The sequence below is a fragment of the Rhyacophila brunnea genome, unplaced genomic scaffold (assembly GCF_057557595.1).
Source record: "Rhyacophila brunnea isolate RB1 unplaced genomic scaffold, BYU_Rbru_1.0 scaffold_11, whole genome shotgun sequence".
NCBI lineage: Eukaryota > Metazoa > Arthropoda > Insecta > Trichoptera > Rhyacophilidae > Rhyacophila > Rhyacophila brunnea.
Window position 1 is genome coordinate 15,137,594 of NW_028232763.1, and position 20,620 is coordinate 15,158,213.

Genomic DNA, 20,620 nt, shown 5'->3' on the forward strand with positions numbered 1-20,620 from the left:
ACCTGTTTACATTTCGTCCACATTTGCGTTAATTCCACGATCCCTGTGTAGTGAAGCAGCATCTGCTTCAAGTCTATACACATCCTTAAGGCCTTTACACGGGCTTATTGCTATTCATTAGTAATCACTACTCGCACTAATACCGCCACATGTAAACGGGCCGAATCAGTATTAATATTCGGCCTGTTACCACGTGTCAAGTACGAGTAACGAGTACTAATAATTACTTACCACTAGCCAGTGTAAACAAACCCTTATATAATGTGGTTTGTAACATAATCAAATATTTTTATTTAATTCATATTTGTAATATAATTATTATACCTAGTACTTATTATCAACGACGATTTGTCTTTATGTTTCCAATTTTATTTAATAAATCAAAGGTCATTCCATAATAATATTATTTCGGATTAACGTGACTTTATGGGCTAAGCCTTAGGTTAATGTTCACATTTTCAATTACATGCCGTTATGTACTTAAAAGTATGCAGGTAATAAAATAGCAATAAATAATAATAGCAGGTAATATGTAAATTACACTTAATTGCCTGAAGGGTTTCATAATAATTCTTACTTGGTGCATAACTTTGTATGAATAACTATTGAACTTTTAAATTAATATATTCTATATCCTTTATGTAATTCCGTTCTACATTTCCTTTTGAGGGTATTTTTCTTAACTTTATTTGTAGTACACCAATAACACTTCAATTTTCCGCTTATGTAGTAGTACCTAGGTACAGAACCCTTAACTTTTTCATTTATATGTCATATGGATCTTGTAATTTGTTTTGTTATGTCTTCCCTGTCGTGATGATGAAAAATGTGTGTACCTACTATGGAGACAGTAAGCATGGGATATGTGCAGTTATAGTATGATGATCGCTTCAATCAAATAGAACTTGTATACTTAATGGATGAAGCGATGTAAATTCTTTGTATAAAAACACACAAAATCATATTATTATGTGTTGACAGCACTGTAGGCTTTTGTAAATAAAATTACAATGGCGGTCTGCTAAAGCAAGTATGCTTTGGTTACTAACCTATGCATCTACTGTTATTATTTGCAATATTATTGTCAATCAAAACAATGATGGTTAAATTCTTTTCGATTTCGATTTTCGTGTGGTCATGGCGAATAAATCTAAAAGCACAAGTATCAATCTTTCTACAATGCGAAGAGTTTAGTAATCTTCTTTCACTTTAATTGTCATAATATGTGTCATCTTAATATAAGACGGTTTTTCTTTAATACCTTTGCCGTATGTGTTATGTACTTACGTCGTCTATTATGATTTTACGAAGAACGACTCAAAGTAAAAACCATTTGCTACCTAAGACGTTAAAGAAATTACTCTTCGTCTATATAATATAGAAATGGAGCCTAAACAAATGAATTTGAAGCAATGAAAATTACCAAATCTTTACTAATTTTCAATCATGATGTATTTTGATTAGCTTTTTTGTGTTTACAAACTGAAACTTACTTCAGAAATTTTAATATGTGAACCACAAAAGACTACATCTCGCAGAAGATTTTTTTTTTTATTTATGCCCACTTATTTATTAGTTTCGAGACGGTTTGAGAGAGGCATGGAGAGGTGTATGTTGGGCATCACGCGAAAGGACCGTAAGAGAAACGAATGGGTTAGGAAGCAGACAGGAGTACGCGATGTAATAGATGTTGCCAAACGGCTGAAATGGAGATGGGCGGGACACATTGCTCGCCGAAAGGACGGCCGCTGGACAAATGCCGTCATCCAATGGTACCCAAGGGGCACGAAACGGCCACAGGGTCGCCCCTGGATTGACGAACTGATAAAGTTCGTTGGAAATACGTGGCAGCAAACGACACAGGACCGAGAGAGTTGGAAGACGCTTGGGGAGACCTTCATCCAGCAGTGGATTGGCCCTGGCTAATGATAATGATGATTTATTAATAATTAAAATGAAAGACAGTGTATGCATGTATGTATAGGTAGGTACTACTTATTTCTCACAAATTAATAAAGATCAGCACCGCTTTCATCCGCTTAGCAGGGTTTTCTCAACCGATGAACGAAACCGCTACTCATGTAAGTATATTAAATTACGTGGCATACGTAAGTACCTACCTACTGTATGTTTCCATCATTCAATGCAATGCATTTCCACCAAGAGTTGATGGTTAACATTATTAAGACTTTGTGTGTTGATCTAGTTCCCATTTTATAATATTAATTTTCATCAACGGCTACGATTAAATCATCATCGCATAAGTGGTCCTTATAACCCCGGGTGAAGGGGTTCCTAGCCTCATCTAAGAAATTCTTCCATTTCCCCCAATCATGGGCCAGTATCCTCCAGCTAGTGTCTGCGCCAGTCGCTCTATAATCTTTGTTGATGGGAATGGGACAACTGGACGCCAAGACAATTGGATGCCGCACTGTCGAATGAAATAAATAGACGTACGTTACGATTGCATATTATAATATAAAGTAGTGGAGGAATTTTAATCAGTTTCTATTTCTGTTGTGATTTTACTGTTGTGATGACTTACGAATTTTTAATTCATTTTGCTCTTAACGTAATGTTTTTTATTGCGAATTATTATGCCCGACGCTTCATATAAAAATAAAAGATCTCTCTTCTCATTGGAACTTAAACATATGCACAATTAAATCATTATTTGCATGTTCATATTTAAATTCTTACCAAGTATTAAATAATAATATAATTATTTAAATATAAATATATAATAATATAATAATATTAAATATAGTTATTTTAAAAGTACCTATAATTCACGAACGTCTATTTATTTTCATTCGATTGCGTAGGGCCCAATTGTCCCGGCGCCGAATCCAATCACCAGAGTCTGGGCGATTTAATAAAATACCGAAATTTTAAAATTTTATTATCTGTTTAATTGTTATAATTTTATTAATATACTTACCACTTTAACACTTTCGTTGGTGACTATTGTTTATTTCTTACCGGTTTCTCTACATTTTTTTTGCTTATCAAGTAAAAAGGCAAAAGTATATCAAATGCGTTGAATTTCTCTTGTTTTTGTATTGTAAGTAGAATACTAGCGCTTCGGATTTCTTGCAATCTCACTCTGACTCTTTCTCAATAATCGACACAAATTTGATACTTTATTAATATTTTCTTTTCTCCATCTGTTACAGGTAAGAGACCAACCACAATGGCTAAGTTTTCTATTGGGAATATTTTGACTGCATACCTTCTATACTTTGAATTTGATTTGTGTAAGTATTTTTTTATATATTAATGTTTTATTGCCAATTTATGGAATACTAATAGTCTGCAGTAAAATGATATTATCGACTAAGGCCTCTTACAGAATGTTTACTGGTCTGCTAGCAACCAGAAACTGTGGCTAGTTGCCGCAACCACGTCTGTAAATTGTTGATTCCTGTCTTATGCTTCTTGGGTGCTGTCGATTTTTTGAGTTGGACGTAATTTCTAATTGATTTAAAACCTGTGGACAACAAATGGATAATGTGATTTAAGTTTTATTTTTTGCGACCCGGGTTTCAGCTTTCGGCATCCTCAGGCACTCACTGAAGACTAATATATAATTTCGTCAGAATATATTTAATTACCGTTTATATAATATATGTGTTTTCTCTTTTTGTACTTTAATTTGTAACCGAAAATGCACTAAGTCAAGTACTACCTTCATATTTTTTCCAAAAAGTAGTAAACCTGCGGATATTTTTAGCGACACATTAATAAATTTGTAGTCAATAAAACGATCTATAATTTGAAATCCATAACTACATGACCTTTTATATATATAAAAAAAGTTAAGACCACGCAAACTTTCAAACTCGATTATCTCAAAACTAGTATTTTTGACTTAATGCTATTTCGCAGAATACCCACGATATGTAGGTACTAAATTTGTATATGAAAAAATGTAGAAATATATGAACGAAGTAAAGAATTAATCAGGGATAGGATAGTCTGCACTGCTGAAAATATTGTAGGTAGGTACATTAATACACAATATTGATACCTACATTCAACAATGTCATTCATTGCTCATAAGAGTCAAAAGTATCGGGATCTGCACATGTAAAACGAGTCGCCGGGGGTCAAACTCACATTCTCCAATATATACTTAATTTAGAAAGGCTTAGGTGCCAGGTCAGAATTCAACCCAAAAGCGATCCTAGGAAATGATTTTTACACGGCTTAAATTCATTTTTGATACCCAACTATTGTTCTTTATATAGATAGACTGAAGACTGATATAGGTAATTAAAATCACATAGGATTATTAACTAAAAAGTGACAAAAAAGATAACACTTGAAAGTTAAATGTCTTATGCATGAATAATGAGTCAATATTATTTAGATTTTGATGAACAATCGCGTAAAATTAAAAAAAAACCGTACATAAGTGAAAAATGAAAAGGCGTCAATGGTAGTTTTACTTGTCAGGGCTGCACTCGGATTAAAAATAAAACGTTAGAAGCATAAAACAATATTGTTATATTAAAATAAACATTGTTATTTAGAACGATTGGATTTAAAAAAAAAAAAAAAAAACACCAGTCTGACATATTATGTACCTCACAATAAAACGTCAAAACATGCCACCGAATATGAATATGGCTGTTGTAAACGTTTGGCTACCGATTCAATCACATTAAAAAAGAGTTAAGATAGCCATCGATTGGTGTGTACAGTACAAAAAGTTTATGTTACTAGTTACAGAATCTATTTGAATAAGACAGCTAATGTAATTTTAAATTTAGAATCGTGAGTATTCGAACATTATGTTATCAACGTCACGTAGAATTAAATTAGCAAGTATGACAGTGTGTTCGACAATATGTTTGAAGATTCACTGAAAATTCTGAGAATTTCAGTATTTTTCTTAGTAATCAGTGGCACCGTGACGTGAATCATTAGTATTATAGTAGGTACCGCCTCTAAAAATTTGTTTGGAATGTTGCCATCGGATTTCCCATCATTATCAAATGTCTTTACGCTTCGTTTTCATCTGAAACAAGGATAGAATTACCTATCTAGAAAAGACAATCTATTCATGTGAATTTGTAATACAATATTAGATGCATTCTACTCGCGTCTATTTGACCATATTTGAATTATATTTTGTTCATTCTAAACATGTTCGTAAATGCAAAATAATAATATTTAGAATAAAATAAATAAATATGTGGAAAATAGAGAAGAGTGTAATAGATACTAGTTTTAATTTATTTAAATTAGTGTTATGCTGCTGAATAATGGATCCTCGGAAGTACCTACTTAAATGGTTTATCAATTATTAATACATTTTGGTCCCATTGTTTGTTTTAAGAAATGTCGATTTTACACCTTCAATGAAAATCAAACTACTGTTTTATTTATACGGTAAAAAAAATCATTAGGATTTCAACACGTTATTTAATTATATACCTACATACTTAACATAAAACCAAAAAATGTGTGTCTGCTTTGATGATCGTTTTGTTGATGTCCATGTTATATGTCACCAACTAGTCGATAATTAACAATGTAGGTACCTAAAACAATTTATACTAATTGTTCATTTGTATCTCTAGTTAGTGTTATTATTGTGTATCTATTAATTATCTGTGTAAAATATATATTAATAAAAATTTACAGATGTTGCCCGGATAAACCCTGAAAAAATACATAGGTACTGGGAGCTGTACAAACACGTACTTTGATGGAAATTGATTATTAATTAAAATAAAACACAATACATAATATAATAGTAATCAAGACCGGTTTATACCAGATAACATGATGACGTTTTATGTTTATTTTAATTAGGTACTACGTTGTGCTTCCACCAAGTTTTGACAGTTACCATCATTAAAGGAATTTGAATAATTAATAAATTATTGAATGTATTAATAGTGAGTTTTATACTTGATCCTTTACTTAGTATCTAGGTAATACGGTTTTTCCATTCCTTTGTTGTTTTCATTTATTATAAATATGTATTAGCGAAAATTGTCTCCATTGTCAGTGTGCATTTCCAATTGACGAGCTCGCATAGTACCCGAAGATGCCGAAAGTCAAAACCCGGGTCGCAAAAACACGACTTATGGAATAGTGCACAACATATATCACTGTGCTATAGATCTGAATAATTATTGAGATACAAGCGCCCTCTAAGTTTAATGTATTTTGTTAGTCGTATTCATACTTGAAGGGGACATGAAGATGCCGAAAAGAGTGATATCCTTGGCGCTAAAAATGATTATTTTGGAATAGTCATAAGAATTATATTTCATAATTTATTTTGTACCAATGCTCGTTAATTATACGACATTATATTATTATCATACATAGTGCATGTCTATAAATGCAGCTATTTATAAATGATAAATAAAAATATAGGTGATACGATAACAGGAAAATGATGTCGAATTAATTATAGACTGTGTTATTTATTACGCCAGTAACACTTTTTTCTCTTTCATAGCAATCATTTTATACGTCAAATAATGACCGTTTATCTTGTCATCTCAGCAATGATACTCTTAGTACCAATATCCGTCCAATTTTCTACCCGTAGAAAAGCAAAGTTAACACCCAATTAAATTTCTCCATCGCCAATACTGCAAGTTTTCATATTATCACAGACTGCATGTTCACGACACGATTAAAAAAATATTCCTGTTTACGTAAAATCGAGAGCACACGGTGAGATTTTTAACCCGATCGGCGCGTAAAGTTTCCATACAAAAGATATACTGTCCGCGGTAGGTTTTTCGAAATGTTATTCTTCGCTGTTTTATAATAAATACGGCAGTTAAAAATTGTGGGTACAACTGTTATCATGCCTAGATACATAAGGATTCAAGTGCCACACTAAAACACATAATGGAGTGTTGAATTTAGCTGTGTTTCCTTTAATAAAATCTACCGTATTGCTTTGTTCCGATAAATTCGTCGCCATTTTCGATGACAAACCACTCGACTTCAAAACAAGTGCGCCGATGAAGACATTAATCACTGACTAATTTTATTTTACTTGTGTTAAAAACACTTAAAAATGCCATAAAAATTATTGAAAATAATAGCTTTTATTGGTTACTTATGAATTATTGTTAATTAGTGTAAGTTTTATTGATGACAAATCCATTAAAATTGGATGGTAGTCACCAGTTTTATTTCGTGGCATAGATTGTGTCAGCATTTTACATGTTTTATGGGCCATTCTAATTTTAGCGTAAAGGTGAGTCCACACTGGTTGAAAATATTATAATAATTTTTTTGTTATTTTTTTTTTAGTGAAACTTGGATTTTGTAGATTACTTTTCAGTTTTATTGAGCATTGTGTTATGTTAGTGATTGTCATTTTATGTTTTATAAAAAAAACAACATTTATTTTTTATATTGCTATAAAAACTTTTTTTTGGGTAAGGTTTTAAAAATTTATAAGCATTAAATTGCACGCGAAGATAATATTATGTAATATAGTTGAAAAGTCAATATTCCATGATTTATATATTATATTGTATACCTACCCGTGTGTTTTTTTATCAAAAATTTATAAGTTTAATATATTCCTTCATAGTAATTCGTAATTTATTGGTAAAACTTGCAATCCTCTAAAATATAATATATATTTTTTCATTCCGTGTGGACGCATCTTTACTAAATATTTACGACTTTCAATAATGAGCTCGATTTATGACTTTGAAACAATTGGGGAGACACATGAGTAATAAATGACATAATCCAGAACACAAGTTCAAGTACATTTTTAGAAATATTACGACTAATTTCTTTTCGTTTTTTGGTTGTCTTTTTCGTATTCTTGCACATGATGTAAAAATCGCGGTGCATATTCAACTTTACACGGTAAATACTCGGCGCACACTCAACTCGAATGAAATATATTTTGTATACCTACTGCGCAGCCGCGAAAAATACCGCGTAGATTTGAACTGATGCAATCGTACCGGCGAATCTCAATAGATCGAGGGGGTTCGAAAGATCGATGTTTATGAAATTAAAACAACATATTTTTGACAAAGTTATCAATATGGCGGTACGAACACGAATCAGAGCATTTTTCAATACAAAAATCAATACTATGCGTGAAGTATTTCGTACTTTACCGAAATTTCAATTTTCGATATCAACTGTTGCGACATCCGCCCAGTATCAGAGCTTATGTAAAAAACAACATATGTCCCATCCGCGGCGATCGGGTTAAATATCGAATGTGCCGTTCGAATCGCGCGCGCTAGTATCGCGTGACGTGTGAATTTTATTTCCCCTCCGATTTTCAGTCCGCCTCCGACCGCGCGAGAGGAAGCATGCGCTCGGTTGATCTACGTTTCTCAGCTTTACGATACTCACGTGGCCCTGACGTTACGTCCTTAATTGTTTCTTTCCCCGGGTGACTCAGTGAAAAGTGTCTGTGGTGTAATATGATTTTGCGGTAGGCAGATCTCCGTCAAAATTGTGTATTATTTGTTAAATGTTTGCTCAATGCAAATGTAATAATATTTATTTTTGTGGTGTGGTTTATGATTATGTTCGGTTTGAAGTGCTACTGTTTTGTGTTGTATGGAAAGTAACAGCTGAGCCACGGCGCCGTTTCATGATTTGAAAATTATAAAAGAGCAGGTAATTAAACAAAGTTTATTGAACGGAACGTTTTTCTTCATTTTCACAAGGCTTTTCGGCCGATGAATATGAAAATGTGTTCGCCTATTTAAGATATGCAATAAAACTAACAATAAATAATGTTAAATGATTTTTTTATGTTCTCGGATGTGTGCTAATTTCGTTGGTTTATCTTCATGTCCGCTTGCACTTCTATTGAGTTTTGTACTTGAATTAGGTATTTATGATTTGATTATTTTTAGTTTTAAAAAATCTGACTAATATCACCCTCATAATATAATAATTAGTGTTAATTAGCTTCTATAGTCAGACCGCGACACAAAATTGCGTTTTCCGATGGTAGTGTTAGTTATTGCTTAACTTCGAATTCAATAGGTAAATGATATTACGTTCATATTAATTACTTAACGTATTACCATTGTTGTTAAATATAAAATCACTTTCAGTGTACATATAAGCAATAACTAGTAATACTATTATTAATATTCATAGTTTCGTGTCGCTAAATGTAGGTATATTGTACTGATAAATTAATATAATGGGCCTTGAATTTCTTTTTAACTTGTGGACACTACTTAACTGTATCCCAAAATACATCCCATTTTAGATGACCAGTGACGGGTTTAGGCGGTGAGTGGTTTTAATGCGAACTTTTTGTCTATACGGTAACCAATATTAATTGAGTGTTAAAATAATTTACATGCATTGATTGATTTTTTACATCTAATCCGTGAATATACGCATTTTTGAAAGATGGTTGGTTCACTTTCCGAAGCCGCCAAATTAATTCACATAATTTAATCGTGAACAGGGCCGGTCCATTTCGCATAGAACTACAGTACCTACAGCTGTGTATACAAGTCGTTCTATTATAACTTTGATAAGCTAAGTCGTAGTGACACTTATAACTCTTATAAGTAAATCAGTATACAGTGGCACCATACGCGATTCACGGGTGTATTGGAATTGTTTGCTGCGATGTCTGTTGCTAAGCTAGCAAACAAATACCGATACAACTTACTGCAAGCCGATTTTACCGTACCCATGTTGCCACTGTGTACCTACATAATCATATACCGATATAACCATGTACTTAAGGGGAGACATGCTCGTCGAAGGTCAAAATTGAGTTTTTATTGTATTTTCAAACCATGATCCTGGACACTCCTTAAACGTTGTAGATAATCTATTTATATAATTTTGAAGCCTTATTATCCTTTATAGTTATTTTAAACATTTGATGACTGCATGAAGCATTTTTGTTACATAAAATAGTATTCTTTTAAACCTCTCGCTCTAATGTTTTAGAATATAGTCATATTTCAGTACATAACTGTGCAGTGGTGTTAAGATTTTTTACATTTATTAATTTTTAAACGCATTTATAAAACCATTAGTATAATTTATTACGAGATAATTTTTGTAAAATATTCACGATAAAAAATTATTTTGATAATCTCTGTGATCCCAAATTTGACAAGAATTAGGCATTTTATTATTCAAAAAATCGGCAAGATTAACACATTTGAAGATAATTCTAAAGATATTTATTATAAGCTATGTCTTTGACCATTCAAGTGTGATAAAAATCTTATTAATAATGATTGCTTTATAATAATTATTGACCTAAGAATAAGGTAGTGTTTTTTTGAAATACGCCATTTCTTTTGTCATTCCCCAGTGGTTAAGCTACAACATACGGCCGTAGCCATAAAATGACATACTATAATTAAAGTAGGAAGTAAAATTATGTTAACGCGCGTGTTTGAACATGTACCTAACCGAATTTTTTTTTATTTTTTTTAAACGGTACATGTTCAAACACGCGCGTCAATATCATTTTACTTCCTACTTCAATTATAGTTTGTCAATTTATGGCTACGGCCGTATGTTGTAGCTTAACCACTGGGGAATGACAAAAGAAATGGCGTATTTCAAAAAAACACTACCTTATTCTTAGGTCAATAATTATTATAAAGCAATCATTATTCATAAGATGTTTATCAAACTTGAATGGTCAAAGACATAGCTTATAATAAATATCTTTAGAATCATCTTCAAATGTGTTAATCTTGCCGATTTTTTGAATAATAAAATGCCTAATTCTTGTCAAATTTGGGATCACAGAGAGTAGCAATATAATTTTTTATCGTGAATATTTTACAAAAATTATCTCGTAATAAATTATGCTAATGGTTTAATAAATGCGTTTAAAAATTAATAAATGTAAAAAATCTTAACACCACTGCACAGTTATGTACCGAAATATGACTATATTCTAAAATATTAGAGCGAGAGGTTTAAAAGAATACTATTTTATGTAACAAAAATAGTTCATGCAGTCATCAAATGTTTAAAATAACTATAAAGGATAATAAGGCTTCAAAATTCTATAAATAGATCATCTACAACGTTTAAGGAGTGTCCAGGATCATGGTTTGAAAATACAATAAAAACTCAATTTTGACCTTCGACGAGCATGTACCCCCTTAACGATGCATTAAAAGGATATAGGTATATTTCATTTCTACGGGGCTGTCGCAACTATACTTTGCATTGGCACTTCGATAATAATTATACTGGAATCATTCTACAGTGGCACAGTGGGTACGGAAAAAGCGACTTGCCGTTGTATTGGTATTGCTTGCTACAATGTCTGTTTCAGTGCTAGTAAACAATACCCATACAACTTACTACGAATCACTTTTGCCGCATCCATGGTGTCAGTGTAGAATGATTTCAGTATACCTAATTCGTATAATGTATGAGATCTGGTTTATGTTTTATCTGCATAATTATTGAATGTCAAAATTATTATTCTTGACATACTATCAAAGAGCTCATAGAGGAGAATGAGAGAAGAGGCAATATGTTTATTTTGTAACTTTTATTCTGGATTATTATTCTCGCGTGTATCTAGTCATACCATGTTATGCTTTTCTTACCTAATTCCTTTGAAACCTTATGTATTGTGGCAGTAGGGTGAAATATATGAATCAATTTATTATAAGTACAATCATAATATTATATTCGAATAAGTTACCTAATTACGTATAAAACACAATATTTATGGTGAATATATTATGTAAATGCTGTTATGCGTTCAATTAAATTTTGTTCCCTTAATTATAGCACAATATTATTATTCTATGATGGTAACTTTTTAATATCTAGCAGTATTGAAATGTTTTGATTACTAATTAAATTATGTAGGTGCACAATCCTACATAATTATGTTAATTTTTTCGTAAAATACACACAGCTTTGACTGCGCTCGAATTGGCATTTCAATACAATAAAGATAGTTTAATTGCGGCGTTCTACATTCTCACAAAACGCGCCAGTTTTTCCTCATTTATAGAATTGCATTGCAACATCATCACTATTATTATCATTCGTTGTCGCAAAAAGGGCGACGTCTTGTCGGCGATAAATGTCGCACAATCGGGTCCCATGTCAATCACTTTGTCGCCGTAAAGACGATTTCCCTCTTTGAGGTGTGAATAATGCTGCGTTTTCGGATCGATTTCTTTGCGTTTTCTCTTTGTTGTTGCTTTATCGCCCGATTTGATATTAATTGCGGCGTTACTGCCCGAAAAACTTGTTCCGTGCTTCTTATCTTGCATTTTATTGGAGCTTTGTAAAGTATTTTTATTATTCATTCGTCATTGTATTTACCTGTGTGTCATGATTCATGAAGTTGCATTTATGTAAGCGCCGCACCTGGCCTAATCCTATGCCGGACGAAGGCTTCTCCAAACGGATTCCATTATTCTATGCATCAGTGGCGAAGACTCCATACTAGGCGATTATTTAAAGCCTTACCTTCTTAAGTTTAATTTTAAAGTTTAAATGCATATTGACATGTTTATACAATCACTTGTAATCACCAACGATAAATGACGTATAATAAATGTGGGAATGTAATCTGTCTTGACACGTAAATAAATGTCGGATTATTTATTAAGGAATTGTGATATTTTTTCGTATGGACTACATCACGTAACCTCAGTCAGTCTATGGAATTGTATGCAGAGCGTTGGAGCAGGAGCACTGGAGCAATGGGATTTTACCCGGAGCACCGAAAATTTGTAGTCCTCCACTGCTCCGGATGTTTTTTTTATTATTAAATTTTCGTCCTAAAATCCAATGAAAATAGTATATTTTGACACTGCAACACTGCCGAGTGATAATAACCTCACCTTTTTTACAGAAGAGGCAAATAATGAGAGACGCTTTGCTGTCGGAAATTTGTTTAATAGAATTAATAATGAAAATGACGATTATTTTAAAAACTACTTGTTTTTTTAATATTTGTATACATAATAAACTTTTTACCCGGAGCGGAGCAGACCTGGAGCGGAGCCGGAGCAAGTATTGGGTCCCGGAGCGGAGCGACTCAAAAAAGGGTCCGCTCCAACACTCTGATTGTATGACATATGGTAGGCTCCTATCGCAGAGCCTAAAACCTTCGTACATAGTATTGTTGCCATGACTGCACTTTTTCCAAAATAAGTAATGCCTGACAAGTCAGTGTGGTATTTTTCCCAGATCTCCACAGCCTACCTCCTCAGCCCATCTCTTATTAGCTGAAAGTTGGCCTGCCTTACTACCCAGTTACTTACTTAATAATCGGGCTGTGTTAAGATATGAATTACTTATTCTCACGGATATTTTTTTTTAATACCAAAAATTTTAATTCGTTTCCATCCTTATTTTGAAAAGCGACGTCGAATGATATAACATAACACCCTCGAATCTGAATAAGTAGTGTGCTTACCACACGGCACAGGCAACGCCATGGTGAGATGCTTGAGGTAATGGCATTACTCATCAAATTATTATATAATAAATGAACTAGAAATTACTGTAATTACCGTTCCTGTTATTCCGGATTGAATGACTATGCCGCAAATGTATGTTATGTTATGAACCTGAAAGCATTTCATAGCAGTAACCTTAATTTACTCACAATTAAGTAATTACAGTTCTTATTAATTCCAGGTATCATTTTACCTCATATTTAGGATATTCCATGTTATATTATGTACCTTGATCGTAGGTATTTTTGTTAATTTAAGTACCAATTAATTTCAATCGATTACCTATTTGTTTACTGGACTTTGTCAGTTAAATTGTCGTTTAATTTATCCTGATTGGAGGATACTATCAGTATTAAGTAGGTACATATAACGTATATTTTCCCTATTAGGGCGAGTGTATCCACTTTGAAACTGCTTTCATTCGACTATTCACTATGACTATACATATTAGTCATTTTTTTCAACTTTTGTCAGACAGGTATTTATTATACGATTTTACGAAAATAGGAACTGCAGGGTTCCAGAGCCCTCTGATACTTATAATAATGAAAAAAACCTAATTTTGAAAAAGCTCAGAAACAAAGATACTTATTAGTAAAATAAGATGGACCGAGTGGGATTTTGAGCCATTGATCCGTCTTATGATTTATTTCTTATATTTACATTAAGGTACTTATTCTAATAGGTTTGTTTCTGAAGTTTTTCAAAATTGTGTTTTTTCTATACTGAATAAAGAATCTGACATCATTTAACCATATTCAAGTATTGAGTAAAAAATGCTAATTAACTCATACTATTATAAATCGTCCGGTGTTCGAATTTCAAATCACAGTATAAAAAAATCAAATTCGTTCGTTATTCAGTGGAAAATGTATACACAGTAGGTATCTATAATAGTAGACCTAGCATACTTGAAATAATACTGAATTTATATTAAGTTTATCGTGAGGCACAGAAGTTTTTGTGTCATGTAGTATTCTTTCTTTAGTTAGAAGCTTTGAAAATGTAAATGCCATACTTTATTAATAATTCGACTTGTCTTGGTGGACCTGTTTCATGGGTTTTATTCAAGGTTTACCTAGCCAGCAGGGTTGTCACATTTTAATTTATCCACGTACCTATCTAGATTGACGGGGCCCTCTACTGCCACGGCTAGTTCCAAGGGTTTGGAAGCAGAGGTTGTCAATGCCAAGAGGAGTCACAGGCCAAGATCTTCAGATGGTTGGTAATCAGAATAAAACTCATAGTCGGTAGATGGTCCATATATTGTTCAAGTTCACAAAAGTTCACAATGGTTCATCATATTATAATTATTAGTGTTCAAAAAGTTAATATTATTCACATAAATGTTCGAAGCACAGTATACGGTCATCCGTCAAATGATAAAGTACATTAACACTCGTAACAAAGAAGTATTAATTCGAAGGAAAAATTCACAATTATCCAAAAGTATCAAAGGTCCACTACTATTAAGCTTAGATTGACAGTCAGGTTCATGCGACCCGATGAGCGGCAGATAAAAGTCGAAAAAGATTTAGGGCCTCCGTTGAGGAACCACTGTACGAAACTATACTTCTCGTTCGAAAATATGAAAGTACCAGATAGGTATTTATGTTCGAAAATTATTCGCGGAATTTTTCTAAGTCGGGGGTTATAATGGGAACTGAAATACCTAACGGGTAAGGAGAAGCAGGCAACCGATCTCGAGTAAGGAAGAATACGGAATATATTTAAACACATGTCAAAAATACGTCATACGTCGAATACTGACGACTGCTCTCGGTTTATGCATTGACGCTCATTTAATATTGGTGCATTACACACTTTTTCACGTCTATAATGCGTGGTTTTCGTAGAACACTCACACATTCAAAACCCTGCGTCGAAATTTACTGTATTGGTATATCATCATCAGCCGGGGTCAATCCACTGCTGGATGAAGGCCTCCCCAAGCTTTCTCCAACTCTCTCGGTCCTGTGTCGTTCACTGCCACGTATTTCCGCCCAACTTTACCATTTCGTTAATCCAGCGGCTTTTAGGGCGACCCTGTGGCCGTTTCGTACCCCTTGGGTACCATCGGATGACGGCATTTGTCCAGCGGCCGTCCTTTCGGCGAGCAATGTACCCCGCCCATCTCCATTTCAGCGGTTTGGCAACGTCTATTACATCGCATACTCTTGTCTGCTTCCTAACCCATTCGTTTCTCTTACGCTCCTTTCGCGTGATGCCCAACATGCACCTCTCCATGCCTCGCTGTGTGACTCTTAGCCTTTGGATATCTCTCGTGTTGAGGGTCCACGTCTAGCAGCCATACGTGAGCACGGGTAGCACACATTGGTTGAACACCCTACGCTTAAGACATAATGATAGGTCACTCTTGAAGATACTATTCAGACGTCCGAAAGCACTCCATCCGAGCTTTGTTCTTCGAGTAATTTCATCGTGCATGCTTCCGTCTATGGACACCTGCTGTCCGAGATAGACGTAGCTGCTGACTTGCTCGAGTTGGGTGCCAGAAATACAGATAATCGCAGGGTCCGAAAAACAGTTCCTCATCACTTTTGTCTTTGAGACATTTATCTTTAGACCGACCGTTTGACTGACATCCGCGAGTTCTTGCATTCTACCTTGGAGGTCTTTCGGGTCTTGTGAGAGTATAACAATATCATCACACCTTTTTCCTCCCAATCAAGTTTCCTAAATAAGTCCTCAAGAGTAGCGGTGAATAGTTTAGGTGAAATGGTATCACCTTGCCGGCTATATTGGCATATTAGGCTATATAGGCTATATTGGTATATAGCCTATCGGAATTCTATTTATTATCTGTTCTGTGGAAAATATCAACGGAACCACCCAAACAATAAAATAGAAGATGATTTTGAACGAGCAATGAATTTATGTCCTCCAAATGTAGGTAGGTTGTACCCAACGGAGACATTGACTTATTTAGTCATTTATAATACCCACATACATGGGGAATTTTTCACATATCTAGCAACCCTGCCATTATCAATCGGGTGGAATGGAACCTTGTCGAGACATCGTCGCCAGCTTTTGTTTTACAGTTACGATAAAACGTTTATATTATTATTATTTATCGATCGGAGACGACTGTGGACGCGTCCCGTTATCTCATATTATATATTTTATACCTGCCCGTGGTCATAATATATTTTGGTTCTGCCGAACAGCTGTTCACGTTGAGAGGTAAACTAAATAATATGTAAATTCTATCAATGCTTTTTTTGCTTCAAGCGAGTTGTGCTTGCATTATCAATAATTGGCTTGTAAATTCGTTTCGTAACATGCGATACAATCAATTGTATTGATTTTGTTTGCTGAATTGGCTTCGTACCTACCTATAAGGCTTCGCACTTAAAAATGTGTTTCAACGAATGCTGTCAAACGCAAAATAGGTAATCGGGTACCTACTTACCACCAATAATGTATACATATCTATTGTATTTTCAAATATGTGCTCATTTTTTATTGGCATTGCCATTTATAAACATGTTTTTATTCTTTTCAAATGATTCGGCGTTTACTTTGTGGTAGGTATAATTCATGTTTTTTCCCCATTCTTTTGCAACATTACAATATCTCAAAGTTTTTATTTAATCTAAAACACTTTGAAGCAACGTTTTATATTTAAACACAAGGCATTCTACGATAAGTTGGTAAAATTGTATTAGGTAGGTAGGTAGGTATATTCAAAAAAATCAAACTGAAGTAAGTATGTAATTTAAAAACAATATTGAATCAGTCAAAATTATAGTAGTAAGTACCTAAACTAAATTTTACATTGCGAGGGTATACTGACAGAAAGCATTAACTCATTAAAACTAAATGATTTAAAACATTTTTTCTACATTATAAAGACTAACCTATACGACATGTTACAAGTCCTGTATTTTGTATACGCAGAACGCATTAGGTTATTATCATGATTTCTATCAGAATAAAAAAATAACAATATGATATAATAATATTTCTATTTTCTCACCATTATATCCTATGCCTTTTACCAGGACGTAGAGCGTACAATTGTATACATTTTGGCATTTAAAACAGAAAAACAGCAAAAACTGAAATAATGCGTTCTGTCAGTATACCCTCGATATTATGTGGAACCAAAATTATAATACCTACAATACCGTAGTTACAACAATTTTTTTAATAGTTAAAAATGTCAACTTCATGTGTAGTAGGTACCTACTGTGAATTTACTGAATGCTCCTGGCCAAAATACGAAAGATGAAATTGAATACATTGTATGTAAAATTACATTAAAAACAGGGATAAATATTTTTTGAATACTAATACATTTAATGGTATATTTTATCACTTAAATTTAATTTAATAAGTTCTTTCTATTTTGGTTTTATTGTATTTTATTGTATATTAGCTTGAAATCTTTTTTAGCTATTTCGAGTCGGTATAGCGACCATATTGACAGTTATACATACACTAATATCCATAAAATACGATGTACCTACGTAGTAACCAATAAAAGCGAGATTGTAATTAATTATTTAAAAAATATATACCAGTACCCACTGCTTTAGAGACAGGCACTTTACCAACTACACCACCGTAGTCAAAATATTCGTACTATTCACTAATGGTTTTTGTAACTTAGTTCAAACTAGAAAACTGATTTCACTTTCACTATTCCCACTGAAATATGCAGAACGTACACGAATTTCATTCTGTCTTCCCATTGGACGAAAATTCCCGTCGCAGGGATGAGGTTTTCTATTTCCCGGCGTCCTTATTCCCGCCGAGGCGTCGTTTTATATGTAGGTACAGCGCCGCGACGTCTCGACTAGACGCTGCAGTGACCGCTTCTATGTATTTACTATATGAATGTATTTATACGTAGGTAACTGAATAACATTCTAGTTGGTGCTTGGTTTATTTATTTTATAGAACCGAAGTAAATACGATATTATTGAATTCAGCTTTTGAAACAAATAAATATACTTCGGTAAATTGGAGAAAGGAAGATAAGTCCTTATATCAATTTAGACACATTTAATATAAGTAGATTTATAGAACTTCAATCCAAAGTTTTGTTCAAAAGGCTTGGACTGAAACTGGAGACATTTTTGTGAATGTGTTCTATTAACACACTACTTAATTGATTGTGGGTTCTTTTGCGACGTTTTTAGCGCTGTTGAACTGTTTGTCTAGCAGTGATATTATTTTGTATGTATCAGTGGCGAATGGTGGAGGTAGGCTGTTAATATCTGAGATAAATAGTACATACAAAACTTTGTCAGTCAAACGTATTTGGTGATTATTATTGAACGTATTTGGTGATTATTATTGAACTACTAAGGCTACAATGTGTAGATAGTGTTTGTTAATTTTTAAAATTTAATCGAATACAGCCTAATCCAATCCATTGTAGATAATAATTAAAAAATATTCGTTGATCTATAATAAAATATAAAATTATGCTATGAAACCATACACAATTTTAAATATTTTGTGGATATAAGAATTTTTTTTTATTGATTTTGGTTTGGTTCAGGCAGGGCTTAATGAATTTAAAAAAAAACTAACCAATACCATCCGTTATAATATTATGTCATTTCATCATTTCCATAGTTGCATAATATAATATGTTATATCCGATTAATTTATTATTCGTGAATATCATTCTATTTTGTCGAGATATTTTGTTTAAAAAAAATAGTTGGTAAGATGTCCTAGCAAAAATTATTAATTAGTCAAATAAAGTAAATTGCCTACGTCACTGTTGCGTTCTGGAAAGAATGTAGGTTTAACACACATCCTCTCTTTTTGTTATGCCTTCGATTTGCAGGATTTTGGTTTGAGTTTTTGAAAATTAGCCATCTTATAATCGTTCTGAAGATAGGAATATAACCCTGTCAATATAAATATTTAAAATATCGTGGAATTAACAAAAAAACCATTATTTTTAAACCACTATGTATAAGATTATGCTTTGGTAATTGTGTAGTTTTCTATTAGTGCTGTCAAGGTTGTCAATAATTTCATCTTCTATTAATTAATTAAACTCACCGGAGGCAATGGCAAATTTGACGTTTATGTTATATGGTATGGCGTGTCAAGGACGTGCTAAAATATGGATAGCGTGGGGACAACGCCTAAACATACCCTAAAATTAGTTTTAGATAAGTTTATATTATCATCCGTTCAAGGCTTCTTTCATGGTTAAAATCTGACTATTTTGCCAGCGGAAGACATAAAAAGTAATGGATGCCTAATCATGAATATTTATAATCAATTATTTATATATAGAATCCTGTTGTCTGACAGCAAACAGTCTTTATTAATTAATGATTATTTCACTTCTTAATAACTATTATTTTTTTTACAATGCCCACTTAATGAGGGTACGCCCAAAAGATTAGATTTGATTGATTGTCTAAAACATTGCATCCTTCCACATACTATACTTAGGTATATTATGTTGCCCCCTCTAAGTGTAGCTTGGTAGGAATAGATTCCTCACATTGACCATGTTTTCTGATATTTTTTTTTACTTTTCCCCCCCTCTAGAGGTTCTAGGTCACTTTCGCTGGGGTTCCCATGTGCTCTGGATTTTTGGCACTTGGAAACTTATTATTAGGCATTCTCTTACTGTGACCCTCCCATCGCAGTATTTTGAACAGAATTTACAAATAGTTTGTATAATAATTCACGATTCGTTTTTTCTCCAGATTGGTTCAAGGATCCTTCATAATATATTTATTTCATACACTGCCAACATTGAAGCAGTGATTAAATAATATGTCCACACCGACAACCAATAACACAAAAGTATGGCCCGTCAATAATAATTGCGAATATCTCAACATAGTGATTTTTTTTTATATTATCTCAGTACAAAACGACGAATAAATGACCGTACATTTTTTATAATAAATAATAATAGGTACTTATAGCAATTTGATTAAAATTTGCAGTGTTTCTAGTTTTATGTTGCTTATATTATTTCCACATATCGATACCCTAGTTCTATAGAGAAATAACTCAAAATACCTTGTTCCAAGATAATGGCTTTTGAATATTTTGAACATATTTTCATTTCCATGTTAAAGCCTTGATTTTTGAAGTAAATGTATTTATTTTTTATTTAGTTCAAATGAACTTAGCAATGCAAA

General features: G+C 33.0%; 1 protein-coding gene across 4 annotated transcripts in view; it reads left to right on the top strand.

Moving 5' to 3' along the window:
• The window catches only part of jvl (javelin-like), a 479,502-nt gene that overhangs the window by 297,720 nt on the left and 161,162 nt on the right, over positions 1 to 20,620 (top strand). For 2 of the 4 annotated variants that reach the window (XM_085959314.1, XM_085959307.1), the window contains exon 1: positions 8,324 to 8,640. The exons of the other annotated variants lie outside the window; for them this stretch is intronic. The gene's annotated coding sequence lies outside the window, so the exon portion shown is untranslated. Of the gene's footprint in view, positions 1 to 8,323; positions 8,641 to 20,620 lie in introns of those variants that run through there. 4 annotated transcript variants of the gene reach the window in all.